Genomic DNA, 15,108 nt, shown 5'->3' with positions numbered 1-15,108 from the left:
GTACATTATTTTACTCGTTTCCCGCTAGAAGATGTGTACTCTTAGTACTGCAAGAGAGGTTGACTTTTGTCTTAATGTATTTTGAGGCCTGTAACAGGCAAGATACTGCCCTGCAGGGTGCACTTGTAAGAATACACCTATGTGAGTTTGACTGTGTGGTCGTAGTCTATGAGATGTGGGTAATCTCAAATAAATTCACAAAAAGACACGGGAGCATGACCGTAACCTCTAATCAGAGGCATGGCTTTAGACGACCTAGTATCAGTGATGCCTATAGGTGAAACCATCTTACACAAGACTAGCAATTCAAGGCTTTGTCCATTGCAAAGTCGTGAGGAGGTGAATCATGTACTGCAAGGTGTTGCTCAATCCGTATCAGGTCTGCACTGTAAAGCTGGTATATGAAAGCGTAGAGATTGAGTCAATTGGAGACATTGGGTTTGGTGGGGATTGTTGGGATTAGGCCCATTATTGTGTGGCCCAATTCAATAAGGAAGCCAAGGTGGTGTGTAGAGATGGCATGAGACTTTAGTCCCATATCGCCCATCTAGGTAGGAGAGAACCATCTTATATGTAGGAGTGTTCCCTACTCTTCACATGAGACAAATAAAGGGCTATGGATGCTGCCACACACACGCGCACGCTCACTCGCGTTTCACGTTTTTTCGCGTTATTTATCGCGTGACTTGTGACTTGCGACATGTTCTAAACGACAGTTTAATTTTTGCCTTTTGTTTATTTGGTTATCAAATATCACACCTAGACTGCCACGTCAACCAGGAGTAATGGGCACACACGTTACGTGCGAGATCTCCAGGCGGTTGCACGTAGAAATATTCCATGGGGCGGTTTCTGGAATTTAGTAGATCGAATCAAGGGGTTGCGATGACCCGTCTATATATGGCAGACATCCTTCAGTTGGAGGAGAAAGGCGAATAGCAACTGACTCGTCGTCTTCTTCTCAATTCTCTGCGCCATCGCTTCTCTGCCCAGCCGTCCCTTCGTGTGCCGTGCAGCAGATCAAGGGAGAGCGGTGTCTCCAAACCACTGCCGGCGTTTCGACAACCTGTACGTCCGCTCGAGTTCCTCTACAAAACTCGTGTAATTCACTGTGAGTAAATATGCAGTTTCAGTTTGTTGCAATGATAGTCTTATGGTTAGATCTATTGTCTATTATTCTTTTATGTGTTAGTCTTGTTGAGTTAGTTTAGATTTGTTCTGTTCTAATGTCGTGGATATTATATTCCAGTAGATCTAGGTTTTTCGTTTTATGCTACATTATCAAATTAATCTTAGGCCCTATTAACTTTCCAACAGCACCGCCCCGACTCCCCCTCCATCTTACGCTACTCCCCAGAACCCCGTTCCCTCCAACCCCACTCCTGCTCTCCTCGCGCCCCCTCGCTGCTACAACCACCAGATTGGCCTGTAGGGAGGTGAAAGTCGCCTAGAGGGGGGTGAATAGGGCGAAACTGAAATTTACAAATATAAACACAACTACAAGACGGGTTAGCGTTAGAAATGATAATGAGTCCACGAGAGAGGGTGCAAAACAAATCGCAAGCGAATAAAGAGTGAGACACGTGGATTTGTTTTACCGAGGTTCGGTTCTCGCAAACCTACTCCCCGTTGAGGAGGCCACAAAGGCCGGGTCTCTTTCAACCCTTACCCTCTCTCAAACGGTCCCTCGGACCGAGTGAGCTTTTCTTCCCAATCACTTGGAACACAAAGTTCCCACAAGGACCACCACAAGATTGGTGTCTCTTGCCTCAATTACAAGTGAGTTTGATCGCAATGAAGAATCAAAGAAAGGAAGAAAGCAATCCAAGCGCAAGAGCTCGAAAGAACACAAGAAAATCTCTCTCACTAATCACTAGGGCGTTGTGTGGAGTTTGGAGAGGACTTGATCACTTTGGTGTGTCTAGAATTGAATGCTAGAGCTCTTGTAAGTAGTTGAAATGAGAAAAACTTGGATGCCATGAATGGTGGGTGGTTGGGGTATTTATAGCCCCAACCACCAAACTAGTCGTTTGGTGGGGCTGACTGTCGTATGGTGCACCGGACAGTCCGGTGCACACCGGACATGTCTGGTGCGCCAGCCACGTCACCAAAACCGTTGGGTTCCGACCATTGGAGCTCTGTCTTCTGGGCCTGCCTGGATGTCCGGTGGCGCACCAGACATATACTGTAGAGTGTCCGGTGCGCCAGCATGGGCGTGCCTGACTTCTGCGCGTGCTGGCGCGCATTAAATGCGCCTGCAGGTAGCCGTTGGCACCGAAATATCCGTTGCCCCGCAGATACACCGGACAGTCCGGTGTACACCGGACAGTCCGGTGTACACCGGACAGTCCGGTGAATTATAGCGGAGCAGCTGAAGTGAATTCCCGAAGCTGGCGAGTTCCTGAGAACGCTCTTCCTTGGAGCACCGGACACTGTCCGGTGTACACCGGACAGTCCGGTGAATTATAGCGGAGTCGCCTCTGGAATTTCCCGAAGGTGACGAGTTTGAGTTGGAGTCCTCTGGTGCACCGGACACTGTCCGGTGGCACACTGGACAGTCCGGTGCGCCAGACCAGAGGTGCCTTCGGTTGTCCCTTTGTTCTTTTGTTGAACCCAATACTTGGTCTTTTTATTGGCTAAGTGTGAACCTTTGGCACCTGTATAACTTATACACTAGAGCAAACTAGTTAGTCCAATTATTTGTGTTGGGCAATTCAACCACCAAATTTATTTAGGAACTAGGTGTAAGCCTAATTCCCTTTCAATCTCCCCCTTTTTGGTGATTGATGCCAACACAAACCAAAGCAAGTATAAAAGTGCATAATTGAACTAGTTTGCATAATGTAAGTGCAAAGGTTACTTAGAATTGAGCCAATAAATATCACTTACTAGATATGCATGGATTGTTTCTTTATTTTTGACATTTTGGACCACGTTTGCACCACATGTTTTGTTTTTGCAAATTCTTTTTGTAAATCTTTTTCAAAGTCTTTTGCAAATAGTCAAAGGTAAATGAATAAGAATTTTGTGAAGCATTTTCAAGTTTGAATTTTTCTCCCCTAGTTTCAAATGCTTTTCCTTCGACTAAAACAAAACTCCCCCTAAATGAGATCCTCCTCTTAGTGTTCAAGAGGGTTTTGATATATCCATTTTGAAATACTACTTTCTCCCCCTTTTGAACACCATAAGATACTAATTTGAAATTTACCAATTGAAAATCATTAATTTTAAAATTAGGGTGGTGGTGCGGTCCTTTTGCTTTGGGCTCATATTTTCTCCCCCTTTGGCATGAATCGCCAAAAACGGAATCATTAGAGCCCTAGAAGTATTGTCTCCTCCTTTGGTCATAAAATAAATAAGTGAAGATTATACCAAAGTTGGAGAGATGCACGGAGTGACGGCGAAGGATGAGTTGTGGAGTGGAGTGGAAGCCTTGTCTTCGCCGAAGACTCCAATTCCCTTTCAATATACCTATGACTTGGTTTGAAATACACTTGAAAACACATTAGTCATAGCATATATAAAAGAGATATGATCAAAGGTATACTTATGAGCTATGTGTGCAAATTAGCAAAAGAAGTTTCTAGAATCAAGAATATTGAGCTCATGCCTAAGTTTGGTAAAAGTTTGTTCATCAAGAGGCTTGGTAAAGATATCGGCTAATTGATCTTTAGTGTTAATGTATGCAATCACGATATCCCCCTTTTGTTGGTGATCCCTAAGAAAATGATACCGAATGGCTATGTGTTTAGTGCGGCTATGCTCAACGGGATTATCCGCCATGCGGATTGCACTCTCATTATCACATAGAAGAGGAACTTTGGTTAATTTGTAACCATAGTCCCGCAGGGTTTGCCTCATCCAAAGCAATTGCGCGCAACAATGGCCTGCGGCAATATACTCGGCCTCAGCGGTAGAAAGAGCGACCGAATTTTGCTTCTTAGAAGCCCAAGACACCAAGGATCTTCCCAAGAACTGGCAAGTCCCTGATGTGCTCTTTCTATTAATCTTACACCCCACCCAATCGACATCCGAATAACCAATCAAATCAAATGTGGATCCCCGAGGGTACCAAAGCCCAAACTTAGGAGTATAAGCCAAATATCTCAAGATTCGTTTTACGGCCGTAAGGTGAGATTCCTTAGGGTCGGATTGGAATCTTGCACACATGCAAACGGAAAGCATAATGTCAGGTCGAGATGCACATAAATAAAGCAATGAACCTATCATCGACCGGTATACCTTTTGATCCACGGACTTACCTCCCGTGTCGAGGTCGAGATGCCCATTGGTTCCCATGGGTGTCTTGATGGGCTTGGCATCCTTCATTCCAAACTTGGTTAGAATGTCTTGAGTGTACTTCGTTTGGCTAATGAAGGTGCCCTCTTGGAGTTGCTTGACTTGGAATCCTAGAAAATACTTCAACTCCCCCATCATAGACATCTCAAATTTCTGTGTCATGATCCTACTAAATTCTTCACATGTAGATTCGTTAGTAGACCCAAATATAATATCATCAACATAAATTTGGCATACAAACAAATTATTGTCAAGAGTTTTAGTGAATAAAGTAGGATCGGCTTTGCCGACTTTGAAGCCATTAGCAATAAGGAAATCTCTAAGGCATTCATACCATGCTCTTGGGGCTTGCTTGAGCCCATAAAGCGCCTTAGAGAGCCTATAAACATGGTTAGGGTACTCACTATCTTCAAAGCCGGGAGGTTGCTCAACATAGACCTCCTCCTTGATTGGTCCATTGAGGAAGGCACTCTTCACGTCCATTTGATAAAGCTTGAAGCCATGGTAAGTAGCATAGGCTAATAATATGCGAATTGACTCAAGCCTAGCTACGGGTGCATAGGTTTCACCGAAATCCAAACCTTCGACTTGGGAGTATCCCTTGGCCACAAGTCGGGCTTTGTTCCTTGTCACCACACCATGCTCATCTTGCTTGTTGCGGAAGACCCACTTGGTTTCTACAACGTTTTGATTAGGACGTGGAACTAAATGCCATACCTCGTTCCTCGTGAAGTTGTTGAGCTCCTCTTGCATCGCCATCACCCAATCCGAATCTTGGAGTGCTTCCTCTACCCTGTGTGGCTCAATAGAGGAAACAAAAGAGTAATGCTCACAAAAATGTGCAACACGAGATCGAGTAGTTACCCCCTTATGAATGTCGCCAAGGATGGTATCGACGGGGTGATCTCGTTGGATTGCTTGGTGGACTCTTGGGTGTGACGGCCTTGATTCTTCATCCTCCTTGTCTTTATCATTTGCATCTCCCCCTTGATCATTGCCGTTATCTTGAGGTGGCTCATCATTTTGTTCTTCCCCTTTATCAACTTGAGCCTCGTCCTCATCTTGGGTTGGTGGAGATGCTTGTGTGGAGGAGGATGGTGTCTTGTGCATGTGGAGGCTCTTCAGATTCCTTCGGGCACACATCCCTAATGGACATGTTCCTTAGCGCGATGCACGGAGCCTGTTCTTCACCTATTTCATCAAGATCAACTTGCTCTACTTGAGAGTCGTTGGTCTCATCAAACACAACGTCACAAGAAACTTCAACTAGTCCTGAGGACTTGTTAAAGACTCTATATGCCCTTGTGTTTGAGTCATATCCTAGTAAAAAGCCTTCTACAGTCTTAGGAGCAAATTTAGATTTTCTACCTCTTTTAATAAGAATAAAGCATTTGCTACCAAAGACTCTAAAGTATGAAATGTTGGGCTTTTTACCGGTGAGGAGTTCGTATGATGTCTTTTTGAGGATTCGGTGCAGATATAACTGGTTGATGGCATAGCAAGCGGTGTTAACCGCCTCGGCCCAAAACCGGTCCGGTGTCTTGTATTCATCAAGCATGGTCCTTGCCATGTCCAATAGAGTTCGATTCTTCCTCTCCACTACACCATTTTGCTATGGGGTGTAGGGAGAAGAGAACTCATGTTTGATGCCCTCCTCCTCAAGGAAGCCTTCAATTTGTGAGTTCTTGAACTCTGTCCCGTTGTCGCTTCTAATTTTCTTGATCCTTAAGCCGAACTCATTTTGAGCCCGTCTTAAGAATCCCTTTAAGGTCTCTTGGGTATGGGATTTTTCCTGCAAAAAGAACACCCAAGTGAAGCGAGAATAATCATCCACAATAACTAGACAGTACTTACTCCCGCCGATGCTTATGTAAGCGATCGGGCCGAATAGGTCCATGTGTAGGAGCTCCAGTGGCCTGTCACTTGTCATGATGTTTTTGTGTGGATGATGAGTGCCAACTTGCTTTCCTGCTTGGCATGCGCTACAAACCCTGTCTTTCTCAAAATGAACATTGGTTAATCCTAAAATGTGCTCTCCCTTTAGAAGCTTATGAAGATTCTTCATCCCAACGTGGGCTAGTCGGCGATGCCAGAGCCAACCCATGTTAGTCTTAGCAATTAAGCATGTGTCGAGTTCAGCTCTATCAAAATCTACCAAGTATAGCTGACCCTCTAACACACCCTTAAATGCTATTGAATCATCACTTCTTCTAAAGACAGTGACACTTATATCAGTAAAGAGACAGTTGTAGCCCATTTGACATAATTGCGAAACGGAAAGCAAATTGTAATCTAAAGAATCTACAAGAAAAACATTGGAAATAGAATGGTCAGGCGATATAGCAATTTTACCCAATCCTTTGACCAAACCTTGATTTCCATCCCCAAATGTGATAGCTCGTTGGGGATCTTGGTTTTTCTCATAGGAGGAGAACATCTTCTTCTCCCCCGTCATGTGGTTTGTGCACCCGCTGTCAATGATCCAACTTGAGCCCCCGGATGCATAAACCTACAAAACAAGTTTAGTTCTTGACTTTAGGTACCCAAACGGTTTTGGGTCCTTTGGCATTAGAAACAAGAACTTTGGGTACCCAAACACAAGTCTTTGACCCCTTGTGTTTGCCCCCAACAAACTTGGCAACTACCTTGCCGGATTTGTTAGTAAGCACATATGATGCATCAAAAGTTTTGAATGAAATGTCATGATCATTTGATGCATTAGGAGTTTTCTTTTTAGGCAACTTAGCACGGGTTGGTTGCCTAGAACTAGATGTCTCACCCTTATACATAAAAGCATGGTTAGGGCCAGAGTGAGACTTCCTAGAATGAATTCTCCTAATTTTGCTCTTGGGATAACCGGCAGGGTACAAAATGTAACCCTCGTTATCCTGAGGCATGGGAGCCTTGCCCTTAACAAAATTAGATAATCTTTTAGGAGGGGCACTAAGTTTGACATTGTCTCCCCTTTGGTAGCCAATGCCATCCTTGATGCCAGGGCGTCTCCCATTATAGAGCATACTTCTAGCAAATTTAAACTTTTCATTTTCTAAGTTATGCTCGGCAATTTTTGCATCTAATTTTGCTATATGATCATTTTGTTGTTTAATTAAAGCCATGTGATCATGAATAGCATTGATATCAACATCTCTACATCTAGTACAAATAGAAGTGTGCTCAACGGTAGATGTAGAGGGTTTGCAAGAATTAAGTTCAACAATCTTAGCACGTAATATATCATTTTTGTCTCTAAGATCGGAAATTGTAACATTGCAAACATCAAAAATTTTAGCCTTAGCAATCAAATTTTCATTTTCTACTCTAAGGCTAGCAAGAGAAATATTCAATTCATCAATCCTAGCAAGCAAATCAACATTATCATCTCTAGGATTGGAAATTGAATCAATACAAACATGAGAATCAACCTTAGCAATTAATTTAGCATTTTCATTTCTAAGGTTGTTAATGGTCTCATGGCAAGTGCTTAGCTCACTAGACAATTTTTCACATTTTTCAACTTGTAGAGCATAAGCATTTTTAACCTTAACATGCTTTTTGTTTTCCTTAATAAGGAAGTCCTCTTGAGAGTCCAAGAGATCATCCTTCTCATGAATAGCATTAATCAATTCATTTAATTTTTCCTTTTGTTCCATGTTAAGGTTGGCAAAAAGGGTATGCAAGTTATCCTCCTCATCACTAGCATTTTCATCACTAGAAGACTCATATCTAGTGGAGGATTTAGATTTAACCTTCTTCTTTTTGCCGTCCTTTGCCATGAGGCACTTGTGGCCGACGTTGGGGAAGAGGAGTCCCTTGGTGACGGCGATGTTGGCGGCGTCCTCATCGGAGGAGGACTCGGTGGAGCTCTCGTCGGAGTCCCACTCGCGGCACACGTGGGCATCGCCTCCCTTCTTTTTGTGGTACCTCTTCTTTTCTCTCCTCTTGCCCTTCTTGTCGTTATCCCTGTCACTGTCACTTGATAATGGACATTTAGCAATAAAGTGACCGGGCTTACCACACTTGTAGCAAACCTTCTTGGAACGGGATTTGTACTCCTTCCCCTTCCGTTGCTTGAGGATTTGGCAAAAGCTTTTGATGATTAAAGTCATCTCCTCATTGTCGAGCTTGGAGGCGTCAATTGGTTGTCTACTCGGTGTAGACTCCTCCTTCTTCTCCTCTGTCGCCTTGAATGCCACGGGTTGTGCTTCGGACGTGGAGGGTTCATCAAGCTCGTTGATCTTCTTTGAGCCTTTAATCATACATTCAAAGCTCACAAAATTCCCGATTACTTCCTCGGGAGTCATTAGTGTGTATCTAGAATTACCACGAATTAATTGAACTTGAGTGGGGTTAAGGAAAATGAGAGATCTTAGAATAACCTTAACCACTTCGTGGTCGTCCCACTTCTTGCTCCCGAGGTTGCGCACTTGGTTCACCAAGGTTTTGAGCCGGTTGTACATATCTTGTGGCTCCTCCCCTTGGCGAAGACAGAAGCGACCAAGCTCCCCCTCGATCGTTTCCCGCTTGGTGATCTTGGTGAGTTCATCACCCTCGTGCGCGGTCTTGAGTAGATCCCAAATCTCCTTTGCATTCTTCAACCCTTGTACCTTGTTGTATTCCTCCTTACTTAGAGATGCGAGGAGTATGGTTGTAGCTTGAGAGTTGAAGTGCTCGATTTGGGCCACCTCGTCCTCATCATAATTTTCATCCCCTACGGATGGTACCTGTGCACCAAACTCAACAACATCCCATATACTTTTGTGGAGTGAGGTTAGATGAAATCGCATTAAATCACTCCACCTAGCATAATCTTCACCATCAAACGTTGGTGGTTTGCCTAATGGAACGGAAAGTAAAGGTGTATGTTTAGGAATGCGAGGGTAGCGTAGGGGGATCTTACTATACTTCTTACGCTCTTGGCGCTTAGAAGTGACAGATGCCGCGTCGGAGCCGGAGGTGGATGTTGATGAAGAATCGGTCTCGTAGTAGACCACCTTCCTCATCCTCTTCTTCTTGTCCCCACTCCGATGCGGCTTGTGGGAAGAAGATTTCTCCTTCTTCTCTTTGTGGTGAGAAGAAGATTTCTTCCCTTTGGAGTGTGAAGAAGACTTCTTCTCTTTGGAGGAGTCCTTCTTCTTCTCCTTCCTCTTGGTGCGGGACTCTTTCGATGAAGTGCTCCCGTGACTCGTAGTGGGCTTGTCGCCGGTCTCCATCTCCCTCTTGGTGTGATCTCCCGACATCACTTCGAGCGGTTAGGCTCTAATGAAGCACCGGCCTCTGATACCAATTGAAAGTCGCCTAGAGGGGGGTGAATAGGGCGAAACTGAAATTTACAAATATAAACACAACTACGAGACGGGTTAGCGTTAGAAATGATAATGAGTCCGCGAGAGAGGGTGCAAAACAAATCGCAAGCGAATAAAGAGTGAGACACGTGGATTTGTTTTACCGAGGTTCGGTTCTCGCAAACCTACTCCCCGTTGAGGAGGCCACAAAGGCTGGGTCTCTTTCAACCCTTACCCTCTCTCAAACGGTCCCTCGGACCGAGTGAGCTTTTCTTCCCAATCACTTGGAACACAAAGTTCCCACAAGGACCACCACAAGATTGGTGTCTCTTGCCTCAATTACAAGTGAGTTTGATCGCAATGAAGAATCAAAGAAAGGAAGAAAGCAATCCAAGCGCAAGAGCTCGAAAGAACACAAGCAAATCTCTCTCACTAATCACTAGGGCGTTGTGTGGAGTTTGGAGAGGACTTGATCACTTTGGTGTGTCTAGAATTGAATGCTAGAGCTCTTGTAAGTAGTTGAAATGAGAAAAACTTGGATGCCATGAATGGTGGGTGGTTGGGGTATTTATAGCCCCAACCACTAAACTAGCCGTTTGGTGGGGCTGACTGTCGTATGGTGCACCGGACAGTCCGGTTCACACCGGACATGTCCGGTGCGCCAGCCACGTCACCAAAACCGTTGGGTTCCGACCGTTGGAGCTCTGTCTTCTGGGCCCGCCTGGATGTCCGGTGGCGCACCAGACATATACTGTAGAGTGTCCGGTGCGCCAGCATGGGCGTGCCTGACTTCTGCGCGTGCTGGCGCGCATTAAATGCGCCTGCAGGTAGCCGTTGGCGCCGAAATAGCCGTTGCCCCGCAGATACACCGGACAGTCCGGTGAATTATAGCGGAGCAGCTAAAGTGAATTCCCGAAGCTGGCGAGTTCCTGAGAACGCTCTTCCTTGGAGCACCGGACAGTCCGGTGAATTATAGCGGAGTCGCCTCTGGAATTTCCCGAAGGTGACGAGTTTGAGTTGGAGTCCTCTGGTGCACCGGACATGTCCGGTGGTGCACCGGACACTGTCCGGTGGCACACCGGACAGTCCGGTGCGCCAGACCAGAGGTGCCTTCGGTTGTCCCTTTGCTCTTTTGTTGAACCCAATACTTGGTCTTTTTATTGGCTAAGTGTGAACCTTTGGCACCTGTATAACTTATACACTAGAGCAAACTAGTTAGTCCAATTATTTGTGTTGGGCAATTCAACCACCAAAATTATTTAGGAACTAGGTGTAAGCCTAATTCCCTTTCAGGAGGTCACCCTAGCGAGGTAGGACGTCGCCCCACGCTCCGCACATGTTGTGGCCCCCACCCAACGCCCCCATGCACCGCCTCCAAGCTCCCACAACGCTAGTGAGGTAGGACGTCGCCGCACTCTTCCTCCACCCCGTGCTCCGCACATGCCGCGGACCCCATACAATGCTGTCGTCCGCCTCATCAAAGTGCCAACAAGGTAGTCGAGCGCTCTTCCTCCACCTCGCGCTCCGCACATGTCGCAGCCCCCACCCGACGCCCCCTTTGTTGAGTTTGTGATCCAAATTCTGAAGAAGGCGACCAAGTTGGCGAGCGAAGCGGAGGCCCTGTCGTGCGGGAGGCTTGGGTGGAACGTGGTTGTTAGCGGCGGCATGATGATGATACATTGTTTGAGGTGGAGTTTACTATTGTGATGCTATAAGGAATTTGTCTCAAGGTGGAGGTTGTTAAGTTTGTGATTTAAATTATGAAGAAGTCGACCAAGTTGGCGAGCAAAGCGGAGGCCCGTCAGCCTAGGGACGCCTGGGGAGTGCAGGGGGCTCCGCCCCTCACGGTACAGATCGTTCCCTACTCACATTAGGGTTTTGCCTCTATAAATTACTTGTAATCTGCAGGAGATCGTTACCTCATTCTAAATCTCCTGCGATCTGTAACCACCCGAAAAAATAGTGATATTGTTGCTGGCTGGCGCCCGTGGTTTTTTCCCTTCGCTTTTGAGGGGTTTTCCACGTTAAATTTGTGTCTTCTCTGTGTTTGATCCACTTTGTGTCATATTGATTAATAACACCCTTCCGCCTCACCGCAGCGCCAGCGAGGTAGTCGAGGTGATGCTGATGCCTCCTGTGTGACCAGATATCGACGCCTTCCCTCTATCTCGTCCCCGCCCAACGCCCCCCGTGCACCGCCTTCCAGGCTCCCTCAGCGTTAGTGAGGTAGGACACCACTGTGCTCTTCTGCCACCCTACGTGGTATCGTAGTCGAGGTCGAGCTGTGGTTCTCGTGCAACGACACCGACATGAGGTTTGTTTCTCCGTCCGATTGCTTTGGCGCAGATATACTCGATGCTGCGGAAAATGGCATGCGCTACCCATGTGCTGAAGGAGGTTTGTTTCTCCCTCCGATATTTTTTTGGCGCGGATATACTAGATGCTACTGACGTCCGCTACTGTCCTGGAGAATTAGCTATGGCTCCGTTTTTTTGCTGCAGATAGGCTAACATCTACTATATCTATATCTATTTAACAACGAGGAGGAGGTCTTTTACAATCCCGTGTAGGTCTGTTCGTCATCAATTTTCATGTTTTCTTTTTCCAAAAATGGGTCGTTGTTCTGTTTTCTTCTTTTAAAAAGATGGAGGCGATGTTCTATCGATTCCTTATATGTGTTAAGCTTACAGTCTGCACTCATGATGTTGCATGTTGCAATTTACTGCAGTGATCTATTGACTTCCAGTTGACGAGTCGTTATCGCTTGTAGAACTTCTGCTTTGCGATATTCTTTAAGTTCGACAATGTCATCTTATTCATCGATCAAATGGTTGTCATACAGATTATAGAGATTTATGATGTCATTTATATGATGCACTACAGTACAGCTCATCAAAACCTCTGCACACTGATTATAGAGATTTATGCTCAGTTGCTTGCTTTTGATGATGGAGATTGATTTCTAACTGGCTCAGCTCACTCTTCTTGCCAGTAAGGGCATAGTTTGCTTCATCAAGAGCACTTCATGCCTTCGTCAATTTCAACTGCAAGGTGCTTTCCTGCTTTGAAGCTTCATCTTTTAGGCAGTGAGCATATCTTAATGTGTTGCCCATCATCTCTTTGTATGCATCAAGCTGCCTTTGAATCTTCTTATGTTCATGTTCCATATGCTCTAGCTCCTCAATTCTTGCATGCAATTTTGTTATAACCTCGTATTGTTGTTTCTGTTCAGCTTGAGACTCGGCAATAATGCAAGATTGTTCGTCTAACAGTTTCTTGGTAGAAAAAATTTCCTTCTCAACTTCTTCACAATGATGTTCATATTCAGTTTAGCAGTATCAACAAATGCTCAAGGGACCTATAACTACCAAGCAACCCATTCTGCAGTTGCCCTCAATTCTTGCATGCAATTTTGTTATAACCTCATATTGTTGTTTCTGTTCAGCTTGAGACTGGGCAATAATGCAAGATTGTTCTTCAAACTGTTTCTTGGTAGAAGAAATTTCCTTCTCAATTTCTTCACAATGATGTTCATATTTAGTTTAGCAGTATCAACAAATGCTCAAGGGACCTATAACTACCCAGCAACCCATTATGCAGTTGCCCGATAATAATATCTTTGGATTCCAACTGTGATAAGCATCCATCCAAGTTAGATGTTGGAGCACAGGCAACAATCTTTCCCAAATTCCTCCCCATGACCCTACTGAGACCATAGCTTATAATGTATTTTTTACAGTTTTTTTCTTTTTTCAGAGCTGTCATAGCCTACAAACTTTAGAAGAAAAATATGCCCCTTTCTTGTCAAAACCATTTTGTGACTGCAACCAGCTTTAATATATGTTGGTAGCTCATGACCCATGAAGTTTGCTACTCTGTAATGTTTTTGTATTATTTCTCCAAATATCGGTACTATGTAATTCTTGATCCACTGAAATCCATTTTGGCTTTTGGTGGATGCCAAACAACGGTTTTGTGCAATAACTATGATTAAATAGACTCAGTGCCACTTCCATGGTCCACTCGAATGAAATTTGCATTGGGCGCAACAAGGGGCCTTGCATTTCTTCATGAAGAAGCTGAAAGACATGTGATGCAGCTCGGCTTCATGTTGATCGTGTTGATCTGGCAGTTCGATATCTCGTCGTTCATGATCTTGGTCATTGCTATCCTCAACGACGGTGCATAGCTTAGACTTGAAACAACCTAGATATTCCACATCATGGCACCATTAGCAAGCTGAAGTAACTGAACTATGGAACTTCTGATGAAAAATTGCATGCACGATCATGACTATCTCCAAGAACAGGATGAGGCCATCTCCACATCTAGACAACTGGAAGCTGAACGAGATTTTCATCGTAGGTGTTGTCTACGCCACTTATCTCACTACCACGAGTATCATCTTCTTTTGCGCCATGCGCAGCACTGACCTCTTCACGGTAAACAAAGCTAGGATGTTGAGGAACTTCTCTTTGTTTGTTTGCGATGGTCCAACAGAACACGTTTGTCGTGAGGTCGCTGCACGGCAGCCGGGACAAGATGATGTCGACTCTTTACCTTCATGTGAGCATTATCAGCAAGGCGCTCATCTTCGTGACACGCTCCTGCGGCTTGTGCTTCACGGAGCGCTCCAGGTTCCTCCTCTGTGTCGCCTTCGTGGTTGCCCAAATCATGCATAAGCCCTCATCTCCATCCCGTCGTGCATTATATTCCTAATATGAATGATGCCACAGAACCCACAAAAACCGTTGGCGCGTGCACTGCAGATCACCACCCTTCTCGCGGCTATTCTAACCATCGGCTACGCGCGCACGGCGCATCCCCGACATCGGGTGGGAGTGGGCCGGCGTCATCTGGATATACAACGCCGTCACCTTCATGCCAATGGACATGTTCAAGCTAGCCATCCGATACGCGCTGAGCGGCAAGGCGTGGGGCACGCTATTGGAGCACAAGATCGCCTTCACCGCCAAGAAGGACTGCATGCGGGAGGAGCAGGAGGCACAGTGGGCGATGGTGCAGCGTAGCCTGCACGGCTTGCAGATGCTCGAGGAGACCGGCGACAGCCGTCGTCCTCCACGAGCGCACCAGCTACCATGAGCTCTCGAAGATCACGGAGCAAGGCAAGCGTCGCGCCGAGGTGGTTAGGCTGTGAGAGCCCATGGATTCCCTGGTTAAGCTCAAGGGGCTGGAGTGCATGTGATGGCTGGTTCACCATCGTCGTATTTGACCACGCCAAGCGGGTCGTCTCGTCGTCGCTTCTAACTTACACTTTATGTTTGTCAATACACAAAATCGATCTTTTTATACAACAAAGGATACTAAGCTATCAATGATCTTTACTACCACTTGGAAATCTGATACAATATCAGATTCTCATTTGCATGGCTCGCTATTATTTGATGTCTTTAGTATCGATCGATGATTTCAATCGGTGCTAAAGGAATTACGTGCGCACACAGGATTATATGGCCGTAGAGCAAACACGTTCGAATTCAACACCTATTATATGCTCTTTGTCGTC

General features: G+C 45.5%; 1 pseudogene; it reads left to right on the top strand.

Annotated features, from left to right (window-relative positions):
* The first annotated feature begins 14,069 nt into the window (after positions 1 to 14,069).
* On the top strand, positions 14,070 to 14,787 carry LOC103628748 (plasma membrane ATPase-like; annotated as a pseudogene).
* Positions 14,788 to 15,108: the final 321 nt, after the last annotated feature.

This window comes from Zea mays, chromosome 5 (assembly GCF_902167145.1).
Source record: "Zea mays cultivar B73 chromosome 5, Zm-B73-REFERENCE-NAM-5.0, whole genome shotgun sequence".
Classification (NCBI taxonomy): domain Eukaryota; kingdom Viridiplantae; phylum Streptophyta; class Magnoliopsida; order Poales; family Poaceae; genus Zea; species Zea mays.
This window is presented reverse-complemented; position numbering and strand designations above follow the sequence as displayed.